The following is a 27376-nucleotide window of genomic DNA, read 5'->3' as shown; positions in this document are numbered from 1 at the left end:
CTGTGTGAGAGAACAGAGCGCTGGCTCATGCTATTTCCTCCCTTCCCTTGGGGCTTGACTGGGTCCCATTTTTTTTCTCTGCTGCCGCTCTAATAAAAAAAAAGTGGCTCAGCCAATTCTCTTGAACCTGAACGCAAAAGGAAGGAGACAGGGAGTGAAAAATGTTAAATCAAATGGGATTTTTTTCCCAACCAGCCGCAGTCACCAGGGAGTGGGGCTGGGAACACCGTGGCTGTCTCTGGCAGCAGGTTGGGGGGGCAATAGTTACTCATGCTGGAATCAGGAGCAGGAGTGCTGCTCTCCCCATCTGAGGGAGCTTGTTACCACCTCGAGTTTGCTTAAAATACAGCTCTAATTACCTGTTTAAACAATAGCTCTGTCCCTTCCTTGGTCTATGAAGACTGCACACATTTTAATTATTGGGAAGACCTTGGCCATTCACCTTTCCGAGGTATTTAATGCTTCCAGTCAAATGCCTGCCCTGATGTACTCTGTTACCACGCCACCTCTCGAACTCTCGCTGGTGGAAAACTGCAGGATGTCGCTGGTGAAACGACATTCTCTGGCAGATATTTTTCTGCATAATCATGGTATTTGGGTTAATTTTGCTTTGCTGGGCACATTAGTCTTTGGCTCCTAAAAAAGAATATGCAGGCCCTCCTCCTGCCTTTCGGTTCCCTCTGTGCACACATGAAAAATAGGGCTTAAGTTGTATCTGAATGTGTGATAATATTCTAGTCCTGTAAATGAGTGCCAAACCTGTTCCTGGGAGAGGGACACCTATTTTAGAGATTGTCTCTAGCACGGGAAGGGCTCTGCTTTTCCTTTGCCCAGACATCGATCCACCCACTCCAGCATTGTGTCTTCTCCCCACAAAGGCTCCCATTTTGGGTATTTTTCTTTTCCTAGCAAGCTGGGAAATGCTTCCAATCACAGAGCTGCACAGCAGGAGATCCTGCTGAGTTAAATGCCCAGAGGCCATGGAAACACTGCCGTCCCTGGGCAGACAAACCCAGCTTTCCCAGGGCTCGGCTGTGCAGCCATGGGAGCCTGACCAGCAGGAGAGATGCTGCAGCTAACAGGCATCCTTCCTCAAGGGCCCTTTCCTCACGGATGCTGGGTGAGCAGAGCTGGGATACCCTGAGACCCAGAGTGTCAGTGGCTGCCCCAGCCACTGGCAGTGATGCAGGGCAAGGGTAGCTACTCCCAGCAGGCAGCAACTTCTTCGGGATATCCATCAGTGTGCATGGGAAAGCATCCCACTGCCACACTGAATGAAAGGCTGGTGAAAGGCTGGCAAGAGGGCTTTGCTTCAGCGGAGTGCCTGAGCAGGGGGCCAGGACACTCAGAAGAAGAGAAGACAAATTTATAGTCAGAGAGAAGGAGGAGGCCAAACACTGCCCGGCCCATAAGTCTCAGCCTCTGAAACCTTGAAACTTGTCTGTGGAACCTTGTCAGTGGGTTTTGAGCCAGCCAGCTGGGAGGAACCCAGAGTAAATGCAGCAAGCTGCCCGCCGGGTCTGGAGCTGTAAATCTCCATAGCCTGAATTTAAAGAGCTGCCAGAACTTTTCATGAGGTTAGAAAAGTACTGGAGAGGTGTCAGAGGAACACCTGGTTGTTTCTTCCTTCCTCCTTTGCTGTCCGGCCTCTTGGGGTTTTTGCCTTCCCTTCAGGAGTTGGTGAAGTGTAATGGAGCCTTTTGGGACTGGAAGACACGGCTCTGATTTAGGGTAATTGCCTGTATGTCATGATTCAGCGCATCAGTTGAGCACTCGTCCACCTCTGGACATGATTAACAGGGCATGATTAACTGTAAAGACCACAGGGATTTTCCATGGGACTTAGGCATGAGCTTCCCTGCTGTGCAGACCGCGGTTCCCCATTACCACTGCCGACTTCGGTGGGGTTGCTGGAGAGCAAACGGAAGAATTCAACTCTTTTGTATCAGATCCCCCTTTGTTTTTATCTGACCGCTGAAATCGCAGAGCTGGAATATTTCAAAATATTTGCTCAGCTGGCTACGAAACACGAGGGTTTCTATGGGGGGAACGGCTCATTTATTCTCCAGCCAGATCAAGCACCTCCAGCTAATGATGAAGCATCACGACACATTGAAGCCCTGCTAATGGCAGCGTCCTGAGGAGTGAAGATAAACAGTCCTTGCCGCAGCATGGGGGGACGCCGATCCCTCCCCTCCGCTGATGACAGAGGGATGAGTAAAGGAAAAGGGGAGGGGAAAAAAACGTGCTGCTCTGGATGCCCCAGTTTTCTTGTGCCTTTTTAAAAAAATTTATTTTATTATTTTATTAATACCTAGTAGCCTTACCAAAGCTAAGCAAAGAATCCCTTTCATCCGCGGGTCTGTTTTCTACCTTTGATGGCCAGCCTTTCATTTCACTTTGAGGTATCCCCGCTCAGAAAGCGCCTCGCTGCCTAGCCAGCACATTTGTTCCTCCCTGGCCGGATGCAGATGTGACCAATTTGCTTCCCCGACACAATGCGAGTAGAAGCAGGGGCGGAGAGGGGAGGAAGGTCTGTGGAGCCCAGTGGCGCAGCAGAAGGCAGCGAGGAGAGCGCAGCGCTATTTATTCCCCGGCTTCCACCGGGGTCTTTAGTGTCCCGGGAATGGTAAATCTTAACTTTCATGCTATAGTGCACCGGGATGCAATTTACTTCAAAGACAGCATAAATCCCCGGCTGCCGCTTATTTCACAGGGCTGTTACATAAAAAGGGTTTATGCAGTTCGGTCCCAGGAACAGGTTTGCACTTTTTGCCGTGGATCTCAACTGAAAGGGCTGCAGTTGGTCTGAAAATCTCACAAAGGCCACAAAAACAGACTGGTCCTGCCCTTCTGAGCCGCCCAAGTGCCGTACTCTGCCACGCCAGCCTTGGGAGCACTGTCCCTACATCCATCCCAGTGATGCAGGGCAGTGACTCCCCCAGCGCCGGGCTGGATGGGGAGGAAGGGGAGGCATAGGCAGGCTCTGGGATTATTGTTTCTTACCCTTAGGAAAAATGCCGGGGAGGGAGGGGAGGAAGGAAGCGAATTCCTCTCTCTTTGCTACCACAGCTGCCTTGCCAAAAGAAAACTGAGAAAGCACTTTGGCCGGGAAAAGCTGCGTGTGAACTGGGTGCTGCCCTTGCGGAGGCGGGCTGGGGGCATGCGTGGGAGTGGGAATATCTGCCCCGAGTCGAGGCAGAAGGGCCTGGCCCTCACCTGCTGTGAGCCTTTTGGTCTCTGAGAATCCTCCCGAAGTCATGCCGCTTCACACTGACCCCGTGAGATTTTTGTTCTGTGGCAAATGTCACAGATTTAAACAGGGGAGATCTAAAAGACCTCTTTAGGCACATGAAGAAGGCACATTTTCAGAAGTGATAGAGAGCCTGCAGAGCTCAGACCCTACTGTCAGGAGTGACATGGGCAAATACAGCCCCGAATAACTTCCAGAAGTGGGACTTTGGCTCTGTTCAAATACTGTTTATCCACCTCTTGGCAAGGAGAGTGGCTTCCTCAACCAGATTCTAGACAGCCACCTTGCCTAGGAAGACTTGTTTTATGTGCTAGCAAATTAAAATCGAGCTAGAAAACACACGGTTAAACTTCTAAGAATTTAATTTCTTGGCTTAATGCAGGAACCCAGACATTTTCGGAATATTGCTTTTGGAGTGAAAGAGGAGAAAAGAAATCCCTTCTGCCCTCTGTAGTTCAAGCATATTAATAATGTCTTAGTTGCAAAGCTGTTTATGCCTCCCTCCCCTCCTCTCCCCTCCCTCCTGCCGGGGTGCTGCTGTGTGTCTGCTCTCATCAGAGCGCCGCTATTAGCTGGCTTCATTGTGCAGCAATGCTTCATCGTTAGCTAAAGTTGCTTTATCTTCGTGAGGGAGAAACAAGCTGTCCCTCTCGGAACCACCCATATTTCATGGCCAACTAAGCAATATCGCAAAAACATCGAGGTTCCTCAATTTCCTTGATCGCATGTAGCAGATGCTGGTGTGGTGCTGGGAAAACTGATTAGCGAGCCCCTTCCTGGCTAGTCTGTCACGGCGCTGACAGCCCCAGCGCAGGCAGCTTGTCCAGCAATAGAGGGACCATTACCAAGTGCATTTTTCATGCAGCGAGAGAGAGCGTTTCTAGCTGCTTCCATGCAATGAAAACAAATTTCCAAAAACCCACACAGCAAAGTGCCGGGGTGATAATCCACTCCTGTGCAATATTACCTTCAAATGTGTTATCACTGGAAGTGTAAAATCCCGACTCCTCTCCCGCTGGAGCCCCACTGACATTAATCGAAGGCTTTGCCCGGCTGGGAGCCTGTCTAACTCACAGGGCTGGCTGTGAAACCAAGGGCATTACTGGATGATGCTGTCATGCACAGCCGTGCAGGTCTCTTTTAAGGGAGCAGTGGAGCCATTGTAGTGAGCGAGCTGAAATCTAGTGTGTATAATTTCAAGGAAACCTATTGGCTTGCAGAGGCTAAAAATCAAGATCAAGAGTTCAGGGTTAAATTCAGCTGTCGGGTCTAGATAAGCTTATCTCCAAAAAGTGGCTTATGAGAGATCTGCTCTGGGCTGAAATGCTTAGCTGGTGACCTGCAGGACTCCTTCCCACCAGGGCTTACCTCCAGATCTGCATGTCTCCTGCGTTTCGGATGCTAAAGCCATGGCGGGGAGGCAGGGGGTGGATAGCATGTCAGGACAGCTGTGTGCTGGCCCCAGGCCTCCAGCAGATTTATGTGCTTTCTCTTAGCCTGGGTGTCCCAAAGAGAGCAGCGAGTGGCGAGCACTGTGGTTTTGTTATTACACAGAGGCCTGCTCTGGCAAAAAGGGAAAATTAGAGAATTTTTTCCAAGCGTTCTTTTCCACTCTCTGGGAAAAAAAAAATAAAAACCAAACCAAACAACAAAACAGGCATGCCTGTAATCAGCTGCAGGAGCGGAACAGCCCTCTTAATTTATTTTAAAGTGTCCTTCAGGACTGTCTGCTTAATAAGCACGCTCCACGGCGCTGCTCTCCCCAAGGGCGGAAAGGCGCCGCTGCCTGGGAAACTCGCTTTTTTTTTTTTTTTTCTCCAGGATTGGATGCCCTCTGCTTCATCCCACCAGACACTGGAGAAGGGAAGCATGCACCTAAAGGAAGCAGGATGGCAGGGACAGCAGCAATCCTGGCTGCTGCATGCAGCTGCTCTGTGTTTGGGATGCTGAGGCTGGCACACGGGGGGCTGCCAGGGCTGCAGAGCACTGTGGTGACAGTGTGTGTCTGATCCCAGCCCTTCACTCCAGGGGCTGCTTAAAGATGCTGCAAATTCTGAGGTGTGCAGCAGCTGAGCTGCCTGTTTGATCCTATCAGAAGTGTCTGCAGCACAGGGGTGCGACACATTTCTGGGAAGGGCAGTAAATGGGAATAAAGGTCAGTTGATCAATCATCTTGCAGTCTAGTGGTGTGGTGGCCTTTGTAGGGAAAAGTAAATCAATCGTCTTAACCTGTCCCTATTTTTAAAACCTAAGCAGAAGTTTCTGGGATGCAGCATAGTGACAGGGCTCAGTGAGGTGCCCACTCACTCAGCCAGCTTGCTACCACGAGAAATTAAGATAGAAGCAATAAAACAAGCCTGGAAGGCTGCCAGGAGCAAGAAGGCAGTGAAGAGGATGAGGCTCTTGTCAGGTTAGATGTGAGGTGCATGGATAATCCTCTGGGAGTGGTCAGCACCCACCCTTGCCTGCCACTGGCCTCCCCAAGCAGAGACTTCCTCCAAAGAGAGGTCCAAGCTGCTCCACACCTCCCAGAGCATCTCCTCTCAGAGCTGATCCATCCAAGCAGTGCTCCAGGCATCCAGTGCCCACCCCCACCATGGGTGCCAGCTGGACCTGCCACCTCCAGGAGAATCCCACACCCAGTGTATGATTTCTGAACAGACACAGTGTGCCTCTGAGAAAGTTACATTTTGGCCAAAATGCACAGCATCCTGCATTGGATGTATTGAAATGCAGTGAGTCATTGCCATGGTGCTTTTGCTACCTTAAAATGATCCAGAAATGTTTAAGACACTGAAAATTAGATGTTTCATCTTAAAAAAAAGAAAAGAGACTATAAAGCTCTGGGAATACCAGTTTAAACTTCTAACATCCTTTTCTTTTCTTTTCTTTTCTTTTCTTTTCTTTTCTTTTCTTTTCTTTTCTTTTCTTTTCTTTTCTTTTCTTTTCTTTTCTTTTCTTTTCTTTTCTTTTCTTTTCTTTTCTTTTCTTTTCTTTTCTTTTCTTTTCACTAAGAAGTTTTGGCAAAGAGTTTATTTTATTTTGAAAAAACAGTTTTTGTAGTATCTAAGAGTGATAGGAACATTCTCCAAGCTTTAAAAACCCAACGGGCCTTTGCTTCTACTGTCACTGAGAGAAATCCAGGTGCTGCTGCAGGGAGATCCTGAAAACAGAATGTCTTTCAGCTCCCACGTCCACCCCAGCCACACACAAGCCTTCAGCTGAGAAAGTAGAAAGGAGTCTCGTGAAATGAAGTATTGTTTTCTCTCCAAACTCTGTAGTTTTTCAAATATTGCTCTATGGAAGCCTGATGGAGATAATTCCTGAGCTAGTCACTGATGTGGTCCATAGACAAGCTTGAGGGAAGGGCTTTCTTGAAGACAGTTTTACATTGAAATTTTCCTTGCATTTTAAGGGCCAACATTTTTTACAGTGGCGGCATTTTATTTTCTTTGATTTTTTTATTTCTGGTAGTGAAAAGATCGTGTATTATGCAAATAGAGAAATCTGAGACATGGTGCCTGAGGAACAAAATGCTACCCCATATCACAAAGCTTGTGTTAGGACTGTAGGATTTGGGATCTCTGTCACAAGGCAAATCTGCTACACTGAGTTCCTGTGTCCCATTCTCCTGAGTGGTGCTGCTGTGCAAAGGTCTGGTGAGCAGCAGCAGTCTCTTCCTGCCAAAAATAAACGGGAAGCAGGGAACTTAACTCCAGCAGGATCTGGTTAATCTGTGCTTAGATTATCTCAATTGCACCTAGGATTAGGAAACACTTTGGCAGGGACTAATCTTACCTGCTGGAGAGCATCCTATCTGACTTCTTAATCCCATCCCTTGACTCTCAGGACCTGACTTCCAAAACAGAGGGGTCCTGAGCATCCTGTGTGCCAGGATGTGGCCAGGCTCTGCCTCTCTGTGGGGTTGTGGTGGGGAGCCCAGATGTGATTTCAGGTCTTTTGCACGGCAAAGTTTGCATTTGGTCGTGCTTTCTTCCTTCTTTCCCCTCCTACACTAACCAGGAGTCAGGCAGAAGGCTCTGAGCGCTGTGCAAAGCGTTAGGACGACAAGACAAGCCTGTGTTAATTATCCTGATTTTCTGAAGAGACTCCGCAGTGGAAGATGAAAGGGAAAACAGCTGATGTGAGAGCATTGCTTTCTGCCAAGTGATGCTTTGAGAAGGTCTCCAGTGATATTTCCATGGTAGTGTAACTGAGCAGGGTGCCCTGAACTCAGACTATCTTCTAGGAAGGTAACTCCATCCAACCTCTGCCCTCTGGAAAGGAAAATAACTCAGGGCACAGCTGCAATGGAAATCTCCCACTTCAGGGAAAAAAAGGAAAAAAACTCATCAAAACAAACAAATAATGATTTCAAAAGTATGTTTTTTGCTTGTTTCAAGAGGAATAAAATATTTTTTGCACTCTTTGGCAATTAAAAAGCCCCAAACCCCCAAGAGGATGCTGCTAGTAATAAACAATGCAAAAAAACCTCACCAATTTCTTGTTTGCAAAATTGGCAGAATTTAGAGCAGCTGAATTTGGGAAGCAGAGTAGAGAGGTTTGCAAGTATGAAACACTCATGTGGCTGGCATCCAGCAGCTCCCCTGCCGGGGAGGAAAAGCCTCTAACACAGATTATCCAGCAGTTTATGCAGCTCAGCTTCAGCGGGGAGACCTTTACGACAGCAAACCTCCCAACAGCTCCAGTTATGAAACCCCAGAGCTCATCCCTGCGGTGCCTCCGGCTTCCTCCCCACAGCATCACCTCCCACTCCTGCAGAGGCTGCCTCCTGCCCAGCCTCCCCCTTCCCAAGGCTCTGCAATTCCCAAACTCGGACGGTGCCCAAAAGCACTGCTGAGCCATAATTGGTGCCTGAGGTGAGAATTACAGAGGCCCTTGAGAGGAAGGCAAAAAGAAAAACAAAGTCCCTGGCCCAAACAAATCAGCAAAGCAGCAGCAACAGCGAATAACCCCTGTGTGATTTAAAGACTTGAAAGAGCTAATAAATAAAGTCAATTAGCCCACAGACTTTGCCCTGGCTTATATGGAGCCAGCCTGGTAGAAAGAAGGGCAAACCCAAAACCTGTTAGCCACAAAATTAGCACCTCTTCTTCCTACTCTAAAAACCCCACTAAAATAAAAAATGAAAAAACAAAATCAAAATGAGCAGGGGTGGTGGAGGTGATGCCAGGAAGAAAAAGGGGGAGCAAAAGGGCAGGTCCTGCTGGGGACCAGGCTGTTGGTGAGGAAGGAGCCCCACTGCCAACTATCGAGCTCCCCTCCCACTGAGAAGGAGACCCTCACCCGCGGGGGTGGCTTTCCAAGCACCGTGCTCCAAGCGCCCACGCTCTGGCTGTGAAGGTAACACCAAAGGCTTTTCCAAGAGATTGGGGAACTGCTTTGTCACCATCCCTCCCTGGCCCTGCTCAGTGTCCAGCAGGCAGGTCACAGCTGCCCGAAGGGGATGTGGCAGGGAAAGAGCTGGGTCGTTCAAGTTTTTAAGTCCAAGGTTAGGAAAGGATTAACACAGCCGTTCCCAGACCTCGAAGTCTTTTAATCAGGATTTACAGTTGTGAATTCACTGCTGAGGCCATTTACTGTCCCTCCTCTGTCTTGCAACCCTCATATCCTTTACAAGAATGCTCTTTTGGTACCCCATAGGTAGCTTTGCACATTCTACCCTTAATAGAAGTTACCTAAAAACCACAGAGCTTTGGGACCCAGATACTCAATATGCTTCTGTGCTAAACATGCCACAGTGTCTCTTAACTCCTGACAACCATTATCCAGCTGCTGAATGAGCCTTATTATGAGCAATTTTTGTAAATCATATTGAAAGCGTAAAGTCAGAACGGAGGGAAAAAATGGATCTCGGGTCATGAACTGCAGCAACACCTGGCAGGTTGGTTAAAAAAAAAAAAGAGAGAGAAAAGCTAGGAAAATTGTTGACACAAGATCCTGGGGTGATACTTCGCAGAGAACAGCATGTATGTCACACCCAAGCCCAGGGCAGGGCTTACCCAGCCCTCCAGCTGCAGGGCTGACCCCCATCGCAGCTGCCTGACACTGCATCCTGCACCTTTCCAGGAACCTCTCAGCAGCTTGGCTCGGAACGTGCCAAAACCTAAAAGATTTTGAGACACGCCACAAACTGGAGGGGTTTTAATCGACCAAAAGTACTTCTCATCCAAGAAAGGCTGGGGCAGACAGACTCTGTAGGCAGCAGCATGGTATTAGTTGGCATCTCTCCCCGTTCTGCCTCTGGTGCTTGGCGAGTCCCCGCAGCTCTGCTGTTGCAAGGTGAGCAGGATGCCGAGCAGGGGAGCAGATAAACGATGTGTGTTGTGGCCCTGGGCTGGTGCCTGCGTGTTCTGTGTCTCTGGATTTAGAGCCGTGCACGGGCCATTGTGCTGTTCCGAGCCGTGGATTTTGGCTATCACTGATTAAGAGCCCTCCGGCGGTGACCTTAACGAGCCGGGTAGCGCGCAGTGGCTGCGGGCACTTGTCACTGTCACTGCAGAGGGCAGGACGGGGGGGAGGGTGGGTGAGCATTGCACTCAGCATCCAGACGGTCTCCTCCAGCTTTGCAGGAGCTCAAAAAATCTGTCTCTGTGTGTGTGTGCCTGTGTGCGTGTGTGTGAGGCACAGGGCGGCAGAGCGGTCCCTGGGGCCAGCGGGGTCTGTGGCTAGCAGCCCCCTGGCCGGGCAGTGTGGCAAAGAAGGGCAGCCCGGCGGGAGCAGGAGGGTGTTGGAGCAGCAGCAGGAGCATTGGATTGTCAGGCGTCATCAAAGCCAGTGCCTCGGAAAAAAGAAGGAGGCAGGGCGGCAGGAGGCCGGGGGAGCCGTGCAGGTGTGACAAATTAAAGATTAGCGCTGTCGCGCACGGGGATGCTCCTCTCGGGCGGCGCTGCCGCCGGGCGTTTGTCTCCCTGCCGGCTGCGCTGCCGTCGCGACGTGTGGCACATTTCTGACACGTCCCCCGGCTCCGCCGGAGCAGCGCAGCCGCTGCCTTTGCCACGACACACGGCCGGCTGTCGCCCCGCCGTGCCCAAGTGTCCCTTGGCCAGCCCCCTTCCATCCACACCCGCTCATTAGCAGTTCACGACTTGCAGCCTCGTCTCTGCCTGAAATCCTGCAATTACTCGGTGCGCTGGCTCAGATCTGGCTCCCGCACGGCTCTGAAACAAAGGCGAGTGGGAACAGGCAGCCGGCCCCGCAGCCATCCCCGGGCGGGCAGCTCGGCCACGGCCGGGACAGGTAGGGGTCAGGTTTCAGGCCGAAATTAAAGCAGGAAGGGAAGGGAATGGATCGCCCATGAGAGCTAAACTAAGAGGAGGTTTTGTTTTATTTAATGCGAGGCCATTTTGGCCAATGTAAAATATCTATCAAAATGGAGACAGAAAACAGTTCTGCCTGAAAATGCTGGGGCCAAATTGGCTTTGAGACTTGCATAGTCCTGAGCCAATTAAAATGTCATAATAATGCAATCTCAAAAAAAGTCACCGTGTCTGCTAGTTATGAGACATACACAAGAAAAGGAATCATTCCCCAGCTAGAAGCGTTTATCCAAGCAGCTCTCCGTGAGAAAATCAGTCGGTGAAAAGGGAGAGGGGAATACCACCAAAAGCAGCAGTAGCCTAGGTGCAAGTCTGTGCTCTGCTCCATGTTCATGCTGTTTGTGCTGGTGTCCCTGGAGCTCTCCAGGAGTTCAGGGAGGTCTTTGCAGGTCTGGGAAGGTCCTGCCTGCACTACAGGTCTCGTGCTTTGGGGTGGCTTCATTGCAAATGACAGTTTCAGCTTCTGTGTTGAATTTCCCAGCCTTGATGAGTCTTTGGGAGACATGTGTCCCCCAGGTATATCAGCAGTAATGGAAAGTGCCACTGTCACTACAGGCACTAAGTCATCATTTTGATGACCCATCGATCCCCGGAAGAGTCGAGGGTAAAATAAATGTGGTTTGTTGGGACAGGAAGAGAGGGGAGAAATACTGAAGACATTTTGCCTCACTGGCCACTGAAATGAATGCAAAACTGGCCACTGGCTGCAGTGGACATAGGGCTGGATAGTGCCCGTGTTCACCAGAAGTCAAGAGACATGCTGAAAGGCAACTCCCCAGCAGCCATCCCGGGCTAGAAGGAATCCCACCTGTGTCCCTCCGGAGCTGCCCAGAGGTGCCGAGGCTTGATCTTGGAATTGCATTGCTGGCTGGAGAATCCCAAACCTTCCTGGTGCGAGGGGGCACTCCCACACACTCCCCAAACTGCAGTGGCTTCCAGGGCCAGCTGAGGAAACTGAGGCTCCTGCCCAGGGCTGTGCAGTGGGTGTGGGAGCAGGAATTTCCCGGAGGGAGCCGATTCCAGCTGATGCCGCAGGCTGCAGCGAGCCCCAAGCCCTGGAGGCCATCCCCTGTCTTGGGCTGCCACAGCCAAGTGCTGAGCTGGAGCTCATTAGTCCTGCTGTGAGGGAAGTTAATTAGCTCGGGGAAAACGCCGTGCTAATTTGCCTAACCGGCTTTGGGGACCGAGGTTAACCCGGCCAGGCAGCCTTGGACGCTCTGCCTCTGGCTGGGGCTCTGCCTCCCGCAGCCCCTGGGCTGCAGAGCGGCTTTGAACGTGTCCCCCCTGCTCTCTGGAGGCCGTGTGAGCTCAGGGCTCCTGGCAGGGCGGGCTGTCATCCCGAGGCAGCCCCGGCACCGCTGTGATGCCATCCGGTCCCGCTCGGCAGGCAGATGGAGCAGCCCGGGCTCTCTGCTGCGACCGCGGGCACGGCGGGGTGAGAGTGTCTGTGCCAAGCAGAGGTGCCTGGCCGTGCCTTTCTGCGGCTGCCACACTGCTCAGAGCAGGATTTACAGCCTGTGTGGCCATCCCTTCACCCCCTCTTCCCCATCCAGCTGCCCCCTGCTTCCACGGAAAGCACTGATTGCTCCGCAGGCCAGGGCTCTGACAGTCTTTTCCTTTCTTTATCAGTCCCTCTTGTCTTGCAAGAGTGTAGAACTTGGACAGGGCGATTTGAACAGCGTGCAGAGCAGATGGAAGCAGGTCCCAGGCTGTAGCCAGGTGGAGGGAGCACTCAGCAGGCAGAGGCTGGGCATGGCAAGCTGAGAAGAGGCTCCTGGCTCCGCGCTCCCTCTCCACCTAAAGCTAAAACAATTGGTGTCAATGGCTTTGGAATGACTGTTTTTGGCTTGCAGGCAGGAGGCTGCCCCCTGCTCCCCCACCACACGGGAAGCCAAGCTTGCTTCAGCACGATTTGCAGCAAGGGAGAAAAAAGAAGAGAAGCACGTACAGCAAAGAGGCAGGGAGGGGAAAAACAGGAGCAGGGTAATCTTCAATGCAAGCTTACAAGCTGGTCTAAAAATAGAAGGTGAACTGTTCCCCAGTAATTAGCCAGGAGATGGTTTTATTTGCAGCAGTGCGATTTCAGCAGCAGTGCTTTTGGCAGGAGGAGGTGGGAATGTCCCAGCAGCTCTAACCTTGCAGAACAGGAGGAGACTTGCCTCCCTTTGCCATGGGACAATCCTCACTGAGAGCAGGCGAGCATGGGCTCAGGTATGAGCACATTCACATCTTCATCTGCCTGCCTGGACAGAGGGAGCAAGAGGGCAGTGGAAAAGAGATATCCCCTCCACAGTGGCCTGCTGGAGAATTCTAACAAAATCAAGGAATTATACTAAAATTTAGGCAAAACTCAGCATTTACATCCTGCTGCTGCTTATAGTGGAACTGGGATGGAGTCAGCATGGATCCAGGTCATTTCTGGATTTTGTGGGTTCTGACAATGCAGGATGACAGCAAGAAAACAAAAATGCAAAGAGGCACATTAGCACTGTGCTGGCCTTCTCCCACTGGTCAGCCCTGCATAACCCAAACCCTCTCACACCCTAGAAGGAAGACAGAGGGACTGGAAGGACATTTTGACTGAGGAGGTGCAGACTGCCCAAGGGCAGCCTGTGCTGCAGTCTGACAGCACAGCCCCACTCCACGGAACCCAATGGCCCTTGGGCAGGGGACGGTCATCACTGTCCCATGTTCCACGAGTGTGTGGGGCACCATCACCTACGTCCTGGAGGGGAACAGTGTCACAGGACTGTTGCTTTCCAGGCCCAGGAAGTCTGTTATCACTCTTGATAAAAGCTGGTTTTGGCAGAGCAAAAACTCAACGGTGGGAAGACAATGTGCCATTTGACCTACAGCCAGCGGCTCCCTCTGGGCTGGGAATCAATCTGTTGCTGAATGAAAGAAAACGGGCTTTACATCCCATTTCAGGCAACGCCCAGCCCCTGCTGTCCTCCTGTTGATTTTGTGGCTCTGCAATCATGTTTAACTTCCCATCTTTCTGTCTCCCTGTTGCTGCCTGTGAGGCCTGTGCAAACAGCAGGGGAAGCAGGCTAATTGCCTCTGGAAAAGGAATGGTGATAACAGTGACGCTGGAAGAGCCATCACGGGCTGGCAGTTTGCAAATGGAGAGCACAGGGAAAAGCACTCCCCTCTCCCCTGGATGCTTTTCTGAAGGATTACTCGTACCCATAGGAGGCTGTGCTGCTCCGGAGTGCCGGGCGCTGCTGATTTTGAGTGTCCTCTCTACTGGGACACGATTAACTGGAAAATTTACAAGCTGGGAGGTCTCTCCAGGAGCCAGTTTAAAGCCAGCAGTTCCTCTGGCTCACTCCTGCGTGGCAGAGCAGCTGTTGACGTTGGATAAAAATTGAGGAGTGGGATGGGAGCAGCCGGAGCGTGTGCCTGTGCTGGTAGTGGGGATGAATGTGCAGCTGTGGTGGGGGATACCTTGGAGTTATTTTGGGGGTGGCTGCAGAGCCTCCAAATGGTGCCCATGCTGCCTTTGGGGCAGGAGGGGAATTTGCTGTGAAGCCCCAAGTTCAGGAGGTTATGCAGAGCTTTGCTGCCATGCTCTGCCCCAAACAGAGGATGGCCACAGGCTCCCTTTCTTCTCCAACCTCCATGGAAAGTGTGTGTTAGCAGATGTGCTCTCACCCCCAGGCAGGGTAGAGACATGCAAGAGATTTGTCTATTTTTTACATACATACATATATATATATATATATGTATATATATATATATACATGGGCAAAGTGTGGCCAGGTGTGCACTCACCTGTGGTGTGGATAGGTGATGTAGCCCACTTGAGACATGAAGAAAGGACCTGAGGTGTTTCCTTTTTACCTGCTTTTTCTCCTCCTTCCTCAGTGTGTCCTTTGCCCCTGCTCCAGCAGCCTTGAACGTGCCCCCAGCATCCAGTGGTGACACCGCTGTTCCTCTGCTCATCCCTCCCCTGCCCTCCTCTCCTCAGGGATCCTCCTGCAGACAGAGAAATCCTCCCAGGAGGGAAGTGGCAGTACGTAGGTTTGCACAGTGATGCATGAATGCAATCAGCCCGGCCTTTCCAGGAGCACAGGGAGCGTGTGGTGAGGGGGCGCAGCCTCCCTGGGGAGATTATACCTGAGACGCATCAGAAATGGCTGCGGGGAATTTTTAAACTAGCAATCAAGAGACAGCTTGGAAATGAAAATTAGTGATGGACAAAGAGGCCGGGGGAGGCAGGAGCTCCTCCTGCCCCAGAGCTGGACAAATCTGTGTGAGTCACTGTCCTCTTAGCAGTGAGGGACAAGACCCTTGCTGGAGCAAAGGGGGGAACTTGGCTGGGAGTTCCAGTGGCTCTGAGATTTTCCAGCTACAAAGGACTGGGCTCCTCTGACCTGCTGGATGACAAAGCACTTCTCAATTGCCTAAAAAAGACCCGGACAATGAGAGAGAGGACTAGGAGGGGGAGAGAGGTCAACAAATGCAGCATGGCTCATCTTGGTGCAAGATTCCCCTGAGCTTGGGTGGTGGGTGCTCAGCTCTGAGTTTCTGGGAATTAGGCACAAGTTCCAAACAAGCTCTGTCTTCCAGACTGAAGATTGCTTGCTCTTCCCAAATGCACAGAGGGAAGGGTGTGAAGTGTCATGTAAACTGGGTCTGCTGATCCAGAATCCCCTTGCTGGGAAAAGCAAAGCGAGGGAGAAAAAGCCGATTATAATGCTGCCAAATTAGCAGAACTTTACATGACAGGTATGGGAAACACCTGCAATCCCAATCCATACAGTGCAGCATTTTAAGAGTGGTTATTACAAACAGCTCTGCAGGATGTACAGCCCTCCCCTGCCTACACTCCCCTCTACTCTCATCCATGGCCTTTCCCTTCCCCCAGCTGTGGGGAGCTCTAGTGCAGTAGTCAGGAGGATCCTACCTTAGTGGCTTTTTCCAGTGCCGACCCACATTTTGGAAGACAGTCAAATCCTGGAGCTGAATCTGCTCCTGGCATTGCTCTGGCTGTGTGGCTAAGGGCGATGCCAGCAGTGAATCTGGCTGGGAACCTCTGCAGTTTTTTTCAATAAAAGGGAAGTTAAAACAATCCCAGCCCGACACGGCACAGTGGAGCTGTTCCCCCTGGCAGTGCCAGCTGCACGCTGCCTGGAGCAGGCCAGCCAGCACGGTGGACAGATGGCTGCTGCCCATGTCAGCATGTTGCTCTTTCGAGGAGGGACTCATGGTTTTCCTCCATTCACCTCTGCATTTCAAATATCAATTCTCCATCCACGTCTGTGTTTTCAGCTAGCAGCTTGCTTGCAAACCTTGGGCTGAAGCAGAGACATCTCTCTCCCCAAGGCCAGGGGTACCATATGGCACATTTCCAGCCTTGGAGACCAAACAGCTTGCTCAGGCACATGCTGGGGCATGGGTGTCAGGGAAGGGACTGGATATCTGGAAGAACCCTCCCTAGCTCTTCTTGGGATCAGAAGGTTATGACCTTATGCCTCCTTCTCACACTCCACTGAAAACACGGCAGTGCAGCCTGTGGCTTCCCGGACTGGGCTCTCCTGAAGCCAGTCAGGAACTTCCCTGGGCTCTTCCTGGGCATGGAGCTCCTTTCTGCTGGACTTGACCTGCTCCATGCTGGGGCCAGGCTCCAGCCTCAGGTTTGAAGTGAGTTGTCTCCCAGTCCAGGTTTAGGAGGGAGGAGAAACTTGTCTCTTGTTCCTCCTTCCCCTGGGGACACCCCTGCCAGGGCATTCCATGCCTTTTGCAGTGACACAGAAATGCTTCCTAGCACCCATCAGCAAGAGATGGGACCCTGGCATCCATATTGCAAAGCCAGGGCTGTAGAAGACTGCAGTAAGCCTATTTCCCTTCCTCCTGCTCACACAGGCACTCATGGGCACTCTGTGGGGCAGGAGCAATGGCCTCAGAGTAGTGTGGGCAGTGGGTGAGGGCACAGCAGGGGCAGAGGAGCTGAAAGACAGTGCTGCAGAGAAACGGTGTTAGCATGGAGAAGGGAGGGAGGAAAGGAGAGAAGTGAACCTTGTGATGGGCTTCAGGACTTTGCTTGACATGTGTTGGTAAGAAACTAATAAACAAAAGAATGGCACCTGCAAAACATGAAAGCCTGGCACGAGGGATGAGGACTTGCTCAGTGATGTTGTGAGAGGTCAGAACCTTTGGCTGGTGGGACCCCCGGCTGTATTTAGGTGCCATATGGGGTGTTAAGTGCAGTGGCACAGAAGCAGGAGGCTAATTCTCATTCTTCCACCAGTCCTGGGAATGTGAAGCTTGGGCTTGACCTGGGAGCTGCCTGCCTCATGCATCACTCAGATGACAACAGAGTTATTTTTTCCCTGACAGGACCCAGAAACCAGGTCACTCTGCATGTAAATCTATAACAAATCTGGCTGGGATTAGGCGGGCCGTGGAGAGGTGGCAACAAGCAGCATTCATCAGTGGTGCAGTGCCTGTAGTGAAGGCTCTGCACCACTCGCAGGGAAGGGAGCACAGGCACATTCTTTCTCGAGCAGGGGGGTTGCTACGCCAGGAGCTGCTCTGGGTAGGAGGATTTGGGCCATGATGGCCTCAGCAGAAACAAACGCTGCATTCCAGGGAGGCCAGTCCTTGAGAGCAATTAAATAATAATAACATGATAGTAATAAGCAGATCAATCAATCCCTCCATGAGCCGAAGGACCCTGGGGGGAAGACTGGGCTTTTCCCAGAGCAAACTAGGATCAGCTCTTCTCCAATAAACACAAATAATATCAGTAACAAACCTCAGATCTCGGGCCAAACTTTGGCTAATGACACTCGTGCAGGATGTGGGATGCATGTGGGCTGGATGGACATGACTTTAACTTTTCCTGTGCAGCAAACATTACCCTGGGCTGAGGGGGGAAAGAAGCAGCATGGCTGCAGCAGGCAGGGGTTTGTGACCTGTTTCCTACTTCTTCTTCCTTCTTGAGGAGGTGAGCACAGGCACATGAGATGATTACAAACCCAATCACATCCCTCCAGCAGTGTGCTTCCCTGCTCCAAACTAATCAACTGAACCTTTAAGGGTTAAAGAATAGCAGCACTTGTCTCCATGGGCATCGCAAGACCTATTGAAAAATCCCGACCCCTTTGGCTCAGTTGCTGAGGGAATTTTTCAGCTGAAAATGCCAGGGCTCTGGGAACTGTTAAACCCCACAAACCCCAGATTGCTTTTATGCCTGCCCCAGGCTGCAGCCTCGGATCTTTTCTTTTCCCCTCTGCAAACCGCTGGGTAATGAACCCTTGTGGTGCACCAGCTCACCTCCCCTTCTCCCAGCTGGCAGCCCAGCTCCACAGCGATGCCCTTTTGTTCTACCGGTGCTGAGATCTGCAAACTCATTGCTAATTACTGCATCTGGGGCTTCCAGCTCCAGCGACAACGCCAGGACTTTCTTCGGGCTCCTGACGGCCAAAGTTCATCCCCCTGCTTATTTCCTTACCAAAGACCATTATCTCTCATTTACATCTAAACTAGTTTTTTATACCAGTTTAAATGCTGCCCCTCCCCCTGTAATCTCAATGCAAATGAATTAAAAGTTCATTCTTCCGATGCTCAAATCCTGCGCACTTTCTTTTTCACTTCTTATTTAAATCACACACTGTTTTGAACTAAACCTTTTATTTCCTCCCAATTATTATTTCTGGTGTGTTTTCCAGAGCCTTACAACATGGCATCTGATTATACACAAAGCTTCGGAATAAAGCCCTGCTTTTTCCCTTCATTAAGGACACAAAGGATTCCTGTGTGAGCCAAGCAGCACTTTGGACACTAATACAGCTTTACACCCCAAATCACATCCTGGCTCTCTGTAGAGCAGATTGTGGAGTGGATCCCTGCCTCTCCTTGCTGCCAGCATCCTTTGCAGGCTGCTGCCAGCATCCTTTGCAGGCTGCAGCCAGCTCCTTCCCTCCTTGGAATGAACATCTGATTCAGCTGTGCCAGCGTGTTCGCCCACAATCTCCTGTCCTCTGGCTCTTCCTACATCACAACTAGGTGTGTTTGCCAGCTAATCCTGCCTGCCTGGATTCCCTCTGTTTGCCTCTGTGTTAGGAGTCCAGAAGCTTGGTGGGTCCATACAAGATTATGCTGTTGACCATTTCCCACAGAATGGGAGTCACATAGCAAATCTAATCTGTAAACCCCACAGCCCTTCCCGAAGCCTAAAATTAATGAACTTTAGGCCAAGTGGTGAGACCAAGGCAGGCAGTGGCAGGACTGCTTGTAACCCCCACAGGTAGTCACCACATCCCTCCTGCATCTGAGATCTTGTCATCTGAAAACTGCCTGAATCAAATCAGCAGCACAGGAAACCACCCTGTCTGCAGCATGTTTCCCTTATTTAACATCATCATGCAGAAAGGAATAATGTATGCCATGTTTACCAAGCAAAGAGGAGAGAGCTTTCTATCAAAACGATGCATTACTGAGCTGATTAGCTGCACAAGAAGTCTCTAAGCAAATGGATTTTATCTTGTTGAATATTCCAGCATTTTAAAAATAAACTATTCATTCCTGACGAGTTTTAAAAATAGTTCTGACTGGCGATCACCTGAAACTGATAAACATTTAGAACCATGGGGGTTCAGGACAGACTTCAAAAGGAGTTCATAGGCTGTGAGAAGCAATTTGCCTAATGGACACAAGACTGATCTCCCCCAAAAGAAGGACTTCTTTCAATATAGAAAGGTTTTGTCTAACAGGATTTGCATGGAGGTGCAAGGTGAAGGATACTAGACCTGCAGCTCTGATATCATACCACACTTCTCCTCTGGGACCTTGGGCAATTCAGGTTATCCTTGTCTCTGTTAAACTCTCTATCTGTAGAACTGAGATATTGCTGCCTGCAGTAAATATCTGCAAAGTGCTCGAATGTGAGAGTTATTACTGTTAAATATCTGTGCAGCTTTCACCTCTGCTGCACTGAGAAGCCAGCCCGGACCAATGATCCTCTGTCTGGCAGAGTGGGAATTTCATGGTACAGGAGTGAACATGGACTGAGAAACATGAGGAAAGCCAGAGCTGCTCCATACCAGGATTTTTTTTTTTCATTAAATATTCGAAATCTGATGTAATTAGTTACCCTGGCCACTGTAAACTTGCCTTAAGTTTAGGAAGAGCCAGGCCAGGCTATGTACGTGCTTCCTTGGGTGCCAAGCTGCCTTTCCAACCTGGTGAGGAGCAATGCGTATTCCCAAACCTCAAACGCCAGGCTGGCCACTTCTTCCATCGCATGGAAAGTAAAATTAACATCTGAATCCCAGCCATCCAGGTCAGCCCGACCCCTGAAGAATGTACACCACTAGGGAGGTCATGAAACACCACAAAAGCCATGAACAAAACCACTAATTGGCTTCTTTTCAGCCTTACCCCTGTGCCACCAGTCTTGCCCTTCTCAAACCACCTATTCTGCCTTCAGACTGCTGAGACATAGCCTAATTTTGCTGGGCCCGAACAGTTAATCATACTTTGTGTTACTGATTCTGTAATTCATATTGTTTGTACTGGCAGGGAGTTCCCCTTGACATTTTATCTCAGCCAGTCTCCTCTGGCTGTTTAAAATATTTGGAATTATTATTTCTGGCTCATGGGTCCACCCTAGGTCGTGGCAGGATTATTCCTGGGTTGTGCACAAGCACATGGCCACTCTCCCCAGTGCCATTGGTCTGGAATAGATGGGACATACAGGATATATAGGACACATCAGGGGTGGGGATTGGGGTGTGCAAAGCTCATGGTAGATTGGGAATAGACAAAATTAAGGCAAATGGGTCTTAAGGTATTATCCTGGCTATTCCTGGGGCCAGTGAAAGGGGTACTGGATGGGGAACTGGGGAGTGGAGGGCCCATGGAGTGAGGTAGGGAAGCCGGTGGTTGGTCAGGGGGAAGCAAAGAGGCAGAGCAATGCTGGGGTGCTGGTCTGGGATCTGAGTGTCCTCTGTGGAGCAGGGCTGGGAGTTTGATCTGGGCTCTGAGTGTCCTTTATGGGGCAGAGCTGGGCGTTTGATCTGCCTCTGGGGCCGGAGTGTGTTTTGGGGAGAGGTGCCTGTGTGTGTGTGTGTGAAGTTGGGGCTCCCAGCAGTATGGGGACACAGGGGTTGAGGGGCATCCCCTGCTCAGCTGTGTGTGCTGCTGGGCTCTGCTGGCAGGCTGCTCCCCTCCATCAGCTGTGTTCATTCATCAGCGCCCCCGGAGCTGCAAGGCGCAGCACAAAGGGCAGATTTTTAGCGCTGCTTTTAATCCCACGATCCTGCTCATTTAAGCCTGAGCTGCCTTGCATTTGAACCTCTGCAAACGCCTTTCGCAGCAGCCCCCAACCCACGGACCACTCTAGAGAAAAGCTAATTAAAGCTGCCTGACAGGCTGCTAAATATTAAGAGCCCAATAACGGCGCAGGCACGGGGACATCATCATCTGAATGACAAAAGCCGGCAGCCAGTGGCTGCTGACAGATCGAGGGGCCGGGCAGGCTGTGCCGGCCGTGCTCAGCGGATCCATCCCGCTGCCCTGGGAACGCCATCCCCCAGGATGGCTCCAGCGCATCCCGCTCCATCCATCCCACGCCTGCCGCGGCCGGGCTCAGCCCGGGCTCGCTGCCCATTCACGTCACGTCAGAGCGGCAGGGCCAGCTGGCCGACGTGGGCTGCGGGGTCCTGACCCTCATTTCTGCCCTTCCTCCAAATATTCTGCAATTACGAGTCGATTGCTCGGGGGGAGAAAAGCAAACACGCCGCGAACGCCGGCGCGCTGTGGTTGTTTGCTCTCAGCGGCTGCTGCTAAAGAAGAAAGCGGGTGACGGGCAGAGCTGGTGTTTTGGGGTTGTTCATGTCATGGAAAGCCCAAGAGACCCTCCAGGATGACTAGCCATAGCCACAAGTTCCAGCTAGTGTGAAAAACCCCCCCACCAAAACAACAGCCCAGGCAAAAAAGAATCTGAAGGAGAAAAAGGGAATTTGAAATTCAGCTAAATCACACTTCTCCCTGAAAATTTCATTCCTGCAATTGTTCTGAGTAACACGTACGATTACTCTAGCTGAAAGAAATGATAAAAAGCATTTCGTTTTCTCAGCTCGTTTGCTTTCTACATCTGGCAGCGTTTTGTGCGCAGGCAGTCTCACCGTGTTCCTGAGGTAGAGTGCTTGGAAATGGAAGATGAGGAATAACAGTGCAAGATGTCTTTTTTTTTTTTTTTAAACTGTTTTGCAAACGCTTCTCCTTCTAACGACCAATAGATGAGCTAAAGCCTTTGGCAAAAAATGATATGACAATAAATAACATAGCAGTTTGCAGTGTTATTGTAATGGTGAGGAAACCTCCACACTCTTTATTTAATATCCAGGTACTACCTTGCAGTACAGTGGAGTAGAATGTGCTGGCAATAACTTCCCCAAAGAAAATCTGCCCTTTCGTCCATTGCTGTCCCCACCTGTGCTTTCACCAAGGGGCTGGAAAGGAGATCAGTTTACCTTGGGTACTTCCATGGGGACTGCCACATGTCCAAGCTCTCAAAGCTTGAAGTCCTCCAGGGGAAGAGACATTAAATGAGCTGGGCAGCAGTGCACTCTCCTGATCTGAGCAGATGCTAGGGAGATGCTCTGTGGTTTAGGCCCTAATGGCATGGTCTTCAGTGAGCAGGGTGCTCTGAAAGAGCCCAAGAGACAGCATACAGCAAACTTGCACGTGAGATATGCCAGGCTGTGCATTGGCACTTGCAGCACAGAGGCTGCTGGATGAGGATGTTGTGCTCTGGGGTGATGTGTGGGTTCAGAGCCCTAGATATCACATGGGAAGTCTCACAGGACTTCAGCTCAGTTTGCTGGTGCCCCAACAGCAAGGGAAGAGGGAGGATGAACACACGTGGAGAGAAGCTGTGCAGCTGGGGCACTTCAGAGGGATATGGCCCTTCCAGAGTCCTGTCCTCCTCATCTTTCTCTTTGTGGCAAGTCACAGACAACAGAGGCACAAAGGACTCTGCAATTTGAAACTGCCCATATGCATTTTGGTGTAATGAAGTCAAGAGTTAGGAGCAGTTATCTTTCACACTGGTGAAAAAAAAAAAAAAATCCTGCTGGGGAAAATTCAGGTGAAGTTTATCTGCCCTTTAATGGTGTGTAAGATAACAGCTCCGGTCTAAACGGGAGATCCTCTTACCTGATGCACTCTCCCTGTTGATGGGACCTGTAAGCAGAGTCCCATCCCTGAGCTGGTCAGCCCTTTCTTCAGTGAAGCTAAGGAGTTGATGGAAGCAGAACAAAACTGCTGGAGCCATTTGCCATGTACATTCTCTGCATACCCCACACATCTTTATTAGTGCCCCCAACCATGTAGCAGCAGCAGTGGGGGCTTAGCACACAAGTGTTTGTTTAACCCATCCTGGCTAAATGATCATGATGCTCCCCACATATTCTCCAGGAACTGTTCACCACCACCTTTTCCTCTCCTGATCCCACTGGATGAGAAAGCAGGAAAAAGGGTGGATCTCAGGGACAGGGCTCCTGCTCCCAGTCATCCCCAGGTCACAGGGTGTTGGCAGTACAATCCCCAGTGCCTGCAGATCATGCATCAAACAGAGCACTGGGACGAAGCCAGTGCTGACTCTGGCTTGCTTAGAAATTTTTGAATAAAATGGCTTTTCCATGAGACAGCGCAAGCTCATCAGATCTGATTTGTTCCCCAGAAGAACAGCAGCTGCTATAAACTTTCACCGAGAAAAGGATGGAATTTCTGCTTAAAGCCAGAGCTGGAGGAAGATATAATATCAGGCCTGCCTGGCCAGTAGCCAAATGATTAGGACAAAGAACGACTGAGTACAAGTCTTTTAGCTGACCAGAGCTTGCACTGGAACCTGGGTCTCCAACACAAGGGACCCAACCTGGCTCTCTTGGGTGCTAACTGCAAGAATTGTGATGTGAGAGGGGGAAGGCAAAAGAAAGCAAGGCGTGCTGCAAAAACAAAAGCAAAAAAACCCCACCCAAACACAGCCCCAAAAACATACACACACACACACACACACACAACACCCCCACAACAGAGAGAAGCTGGAAGCTGTCACCAACCAGGGAAAATTTCCAGCTATGAGCCTGCTCTCAGTTATCCTTATGCTGAACTGCTCAGCTAAATCCCCTCAAGGGCATCTCCAAAGTCTCCTTTTCTCTTCCTCCTCCTTTGAATACGTACATGGTATTCAAATACCATACATACATACATAAGCTGTAATACATAGGACATATTCAAAGTATTTTACATACCAACTACTGTTTCCATTAAACCTTCTGGGCTTTTTGCAGTACTGCAGGAACATCTGCAACCAAGTGGAGATTTAACAAAACCCTCTTCATATAAAAGTTTGAGTCATGGAACCAAATTGTGTTCCACACAGGGGCAGAGAAATGGTACAAAAATTAAGATATTAATTTTAATGTGATCTTAAACATTGGTCCCAATTAGGCATATGCCCAAGTCCCATTGGAATTAAGCACATCATTTCTTTGCTGAACAGGGAAGGCTGCTGAATCAGGACTCCAGACTGTAAAATTGCTCAATTGCCTTCAAATTTCTGGGGAAAAAAAATAGTGTGCTCTGAAAGCAATCACAAAATACATTTGGTATTCAAAGAGTATATAGTGAGTGCAGGGCTTATAATTAAATCCTTATCTACGAAGCTGCTACTGAGTGACTGTACATTCTGGGTAATTTTTAATGGCCTGAAACTCAAAAACCAGCATAACCAATTTAAAAAAAAATTTTTTTTTGCAGAAGACACAGCTAGTTAGCTATAATTCTGCAACAAATCCATTACTTCAAAACAAGTCCCTGATCCTGCAAGCATGAATGCACTTATTTTTAACGATGCAAGAGTACCAAGGGGGAGTCATGGCAGAAGCTACCAGTGTTAATATGGAGAAGCATGCAAGATATAGAAATAAAAATATATAAATATCTATAAATAAATAAAAATAAGGGTGGGATCAAGCTGTGAAATGTTCATTGGAGCTCTAGCCCTCATTTTCAGTCCCACAGCTGCTTCTGCTCAGGGTCTGGGAGAAAGCCCATGGCAAGGTGACATGTGTGACTCTGGGAGAGACAGCAGCAGCAACCAGCCTCAGGAGGGCTAAAAGTTCTTTCTCTCTCTTTACCCCTCAACTCTTTAATTATACCATATTTTTTTAGAAATAGTTTCTCAGCTCTTTTCACTTGGGCGAAAAGCTCTGTAGTACAGTAACAACAGTCAAGTAAACAAGGTCCCACATCAAAGAAAGAATACACAGGGCAAATTTTCAAAGTGGGGTAAGTGATATTTTTTTAAAGCTTGGTGACTTAAAAGACAACTTGTCCAGTTTTGCTTGACCTTTTGGAAAAATCCACCATGCTTTGAAGCCAAACAAGTTTTACATCAAATAATAAAAATATGAACTTATGGTTTAAAAAGGAAACAGTGGGTTGGCTTGCTGGAGAAAGGCTCCTGTCTTTCCCAAAAGCACAGTGAGACAGAGGATGAGCACTTCTCCAGCGTCATTTTCTGTAACACTGTATTCTTTAAAATACAAATCTTGCCACAATTACAGGATCAAACATGAGGTCTTGCCTGAAATAAAAGGTCGCATGGCTTTAACTGTAAATAAGTTTTATAAAAAGCTCTTAAGCAGGTCAAAGCATAGCAGGGACACTCTTTGCAGACAAGCTTCGTCTCCTTCCACAGCTCACCCCCACTGAGGTGGGGTTTTGGAGGCACCAGACAGGCTTCTCCTGGTGGTGTAAACCCTGAGGATTACACAGAGGCCAAAATAGCCCTTTCTACTCACAGACAGGGTTTCCCAGGTCCCACTCCTGCTGCCCTGCCAGCCACCCACCTGTGTTCTCAGCTCCTTCACCTGCCACTACCATCCCAGCCAGGTGAGCAGGGGAGCTGAGCCCTCACCCAGCATTCCAGAAGCTCTGCCCTGACATGGCCAAGCTGTGGCACAAGGCCACTGCAATAGAGAGGCGGGGGCAGGTTAGAATTTGTGTCAAGACCCTGGGGTTGGTTTGACATCCTTCAGCTCACTGCATGGCCATCAATTCTGCTGCTCACACCACTGCAGGACTTTGGGGATGCAATATCTGAGCTTGTCTTTCATGGTCCTGGGCTTTGTTTTCCTTCCCCTGGATGTTGCCTATCTGTGCATTTTACTGGCTCCTGTACATCGGTTGCTAGGTAGCTCCCACTCCTACTCCCTTCTGTGTGCCCTTAACTTACTGCTGATCTCTCCAGTAGTTCCTGCATCTTTTAATTACATTAATACCTGCTGCAGTCAAATGAAAAGGGAAAGGAAAAAAGAAGGCAAAAAATGCGCTCCGGGAACAAGCAAAGGCCAGTCAGCACAGCAGGCTTCCATCTTTTGGCTTTATCTTAATCCCTCCTTCCTGCTTTTTCAAGCAGACCCCCTCGAATCCTTTTCCTTCTCTTGAGAAAAACCCAGGCATCTCTTGAACTCATTTCTGCACTTTGCCTCAACCGTCTCCCCAGTAACTTATTCCATATGTTTGCTTGGCTTTGCCTTCTGCCACAGTTCCCTCTTTACTCCCAGCTCCTGAACCCTCAGATCACATCACTGGGGCGCTTTGTTGACTTAATTGGATCATCAGCCTGGCTGTAAAGCTTCCCCAGCCAACCCTGCTTCCCTCTCCTGGGCTGCTGCCCCCGCCCTGAGGCTGGAGAAAAACGTATTTCTCTGCTGGATGTATAAATAGATGATGCAGGTTAAATTTAAAATATATTGAAGCTGATAACCACAGGTGCAGGGGCTGCAATTCATCCACTGGAAACAAACGCTTCTTTCTGGCAGGGTGGAAAAGGAGGAGGGGACCCTGTGGCTTGGACAGTGAGGAGTGTTCTTCCCCTCCTGCTCTCCCCCTGCTCCTCTCCTGTGCTCTCCCCTTCATTCCTCCATGCCCGACTGCTTTAAAGCCTCTGCCTGTGCAGGGAGGGCAGGGGTTTCAAAGGCCCGTGGAGGCAGCCCTGGCTCTGCTCCAGGCTGCAGGATCAGCCAAAGTGCAGCATGTCTGCTGTGCAGGGTGCCCAGACTGGGCAGGTGTAGGGTCGAACCAGGCACCTCCACCCACCAGGGTCCCAAAAGCTGCCCTCACACTGGGTGGGGCACCTGTGTCCATCTGAGCTCCCTTTTTGCCCACCTTACACTGATGTTGGGATTGGCTGCATCTTGACACATCAAACCCACTCCAGGATGTACCAGGGTACATACCAGTGTACTGAGCTGCTCCCTTTGCTTTCTGCACCCCTCTGCACCACCAAGGCCAGGAGGAGCAGCCATCACCCCTTCTCCTGAGCGTGGGCACCTTGGCCTCGACTCATGGGAAGCTTGTGCTGGTCCTGGTGAAAGGTACAAGCAGTGGGCAGAGCAGCAGCCAGCACACCCCCAGCCAGGAGGCTTCAGCTGCTGTCACTCCTCCTTTCCTCCGAAAATGAATGTCAAGTGTGGACTGTGATGGAATAGAGAAATTACACAGCTGTAATGCTGATAAAGGCCATTCACTGGCAGGGAGGGAAAGGGGAAAAAGGGAATCTTAAAACAGTCTTTCTGTGTTGTTCAATCCATGTCATGGCTTGTTGCAGGAGGAAAAGTGTGGCAGTTAGGGCTAATTTTCCTTCCTGAAAAAAAAAACCGTAAGAGCCCTGACTATGTTTATCGACAGTGGAAGTTTATCTCAGTTGCAGTGTCATACTAATAAAAAGGCTTTCTTGTTCTCATATTTTACTTTATAACAT

At 50.0% G+C, this 27376-nt stretch overlaps 1 long non-coding RNA gene across 1 annotated transcript; it reads left to right on the top strand.

The window, feature by feature from the left end:
- The first annotated feature begins 982 nt into the window (after positions 1 to 982).
- LOC148224968 (uncharacterized) lies at positions 983 to 5424 on the top strand. The gene is made up of 2 exons (XR_015802008.1): positions 983 to 1120; positions 5075 to 5424. It is a non-coding gene; the product is annotated as an uncharacterized LOC148224968 (long non-coding RNA).
- The last annotated feature ends 21952 nt before the right edge of the window (positions 5425 to 27376 follow it).

Source organism: Sturnus vulgaris, chromosome 2 (assembly GCF_052056855.1).
Source record: "Sturnus vulgaris isolate bStuVul1 chromosome 2, bStuVul1.hap1, whole genome shotgun sequence".
NCBI classification, from domain to species: domain Eukaryota; kingdom Metazoa; phylum Chordata; class Aves; order Passeriformes; family Sturnidae; genus Sturnus; species Sturnus vulgaris.
This window is presented reverse-complemented; position numbering and strand designations above follow the sequence as displayed.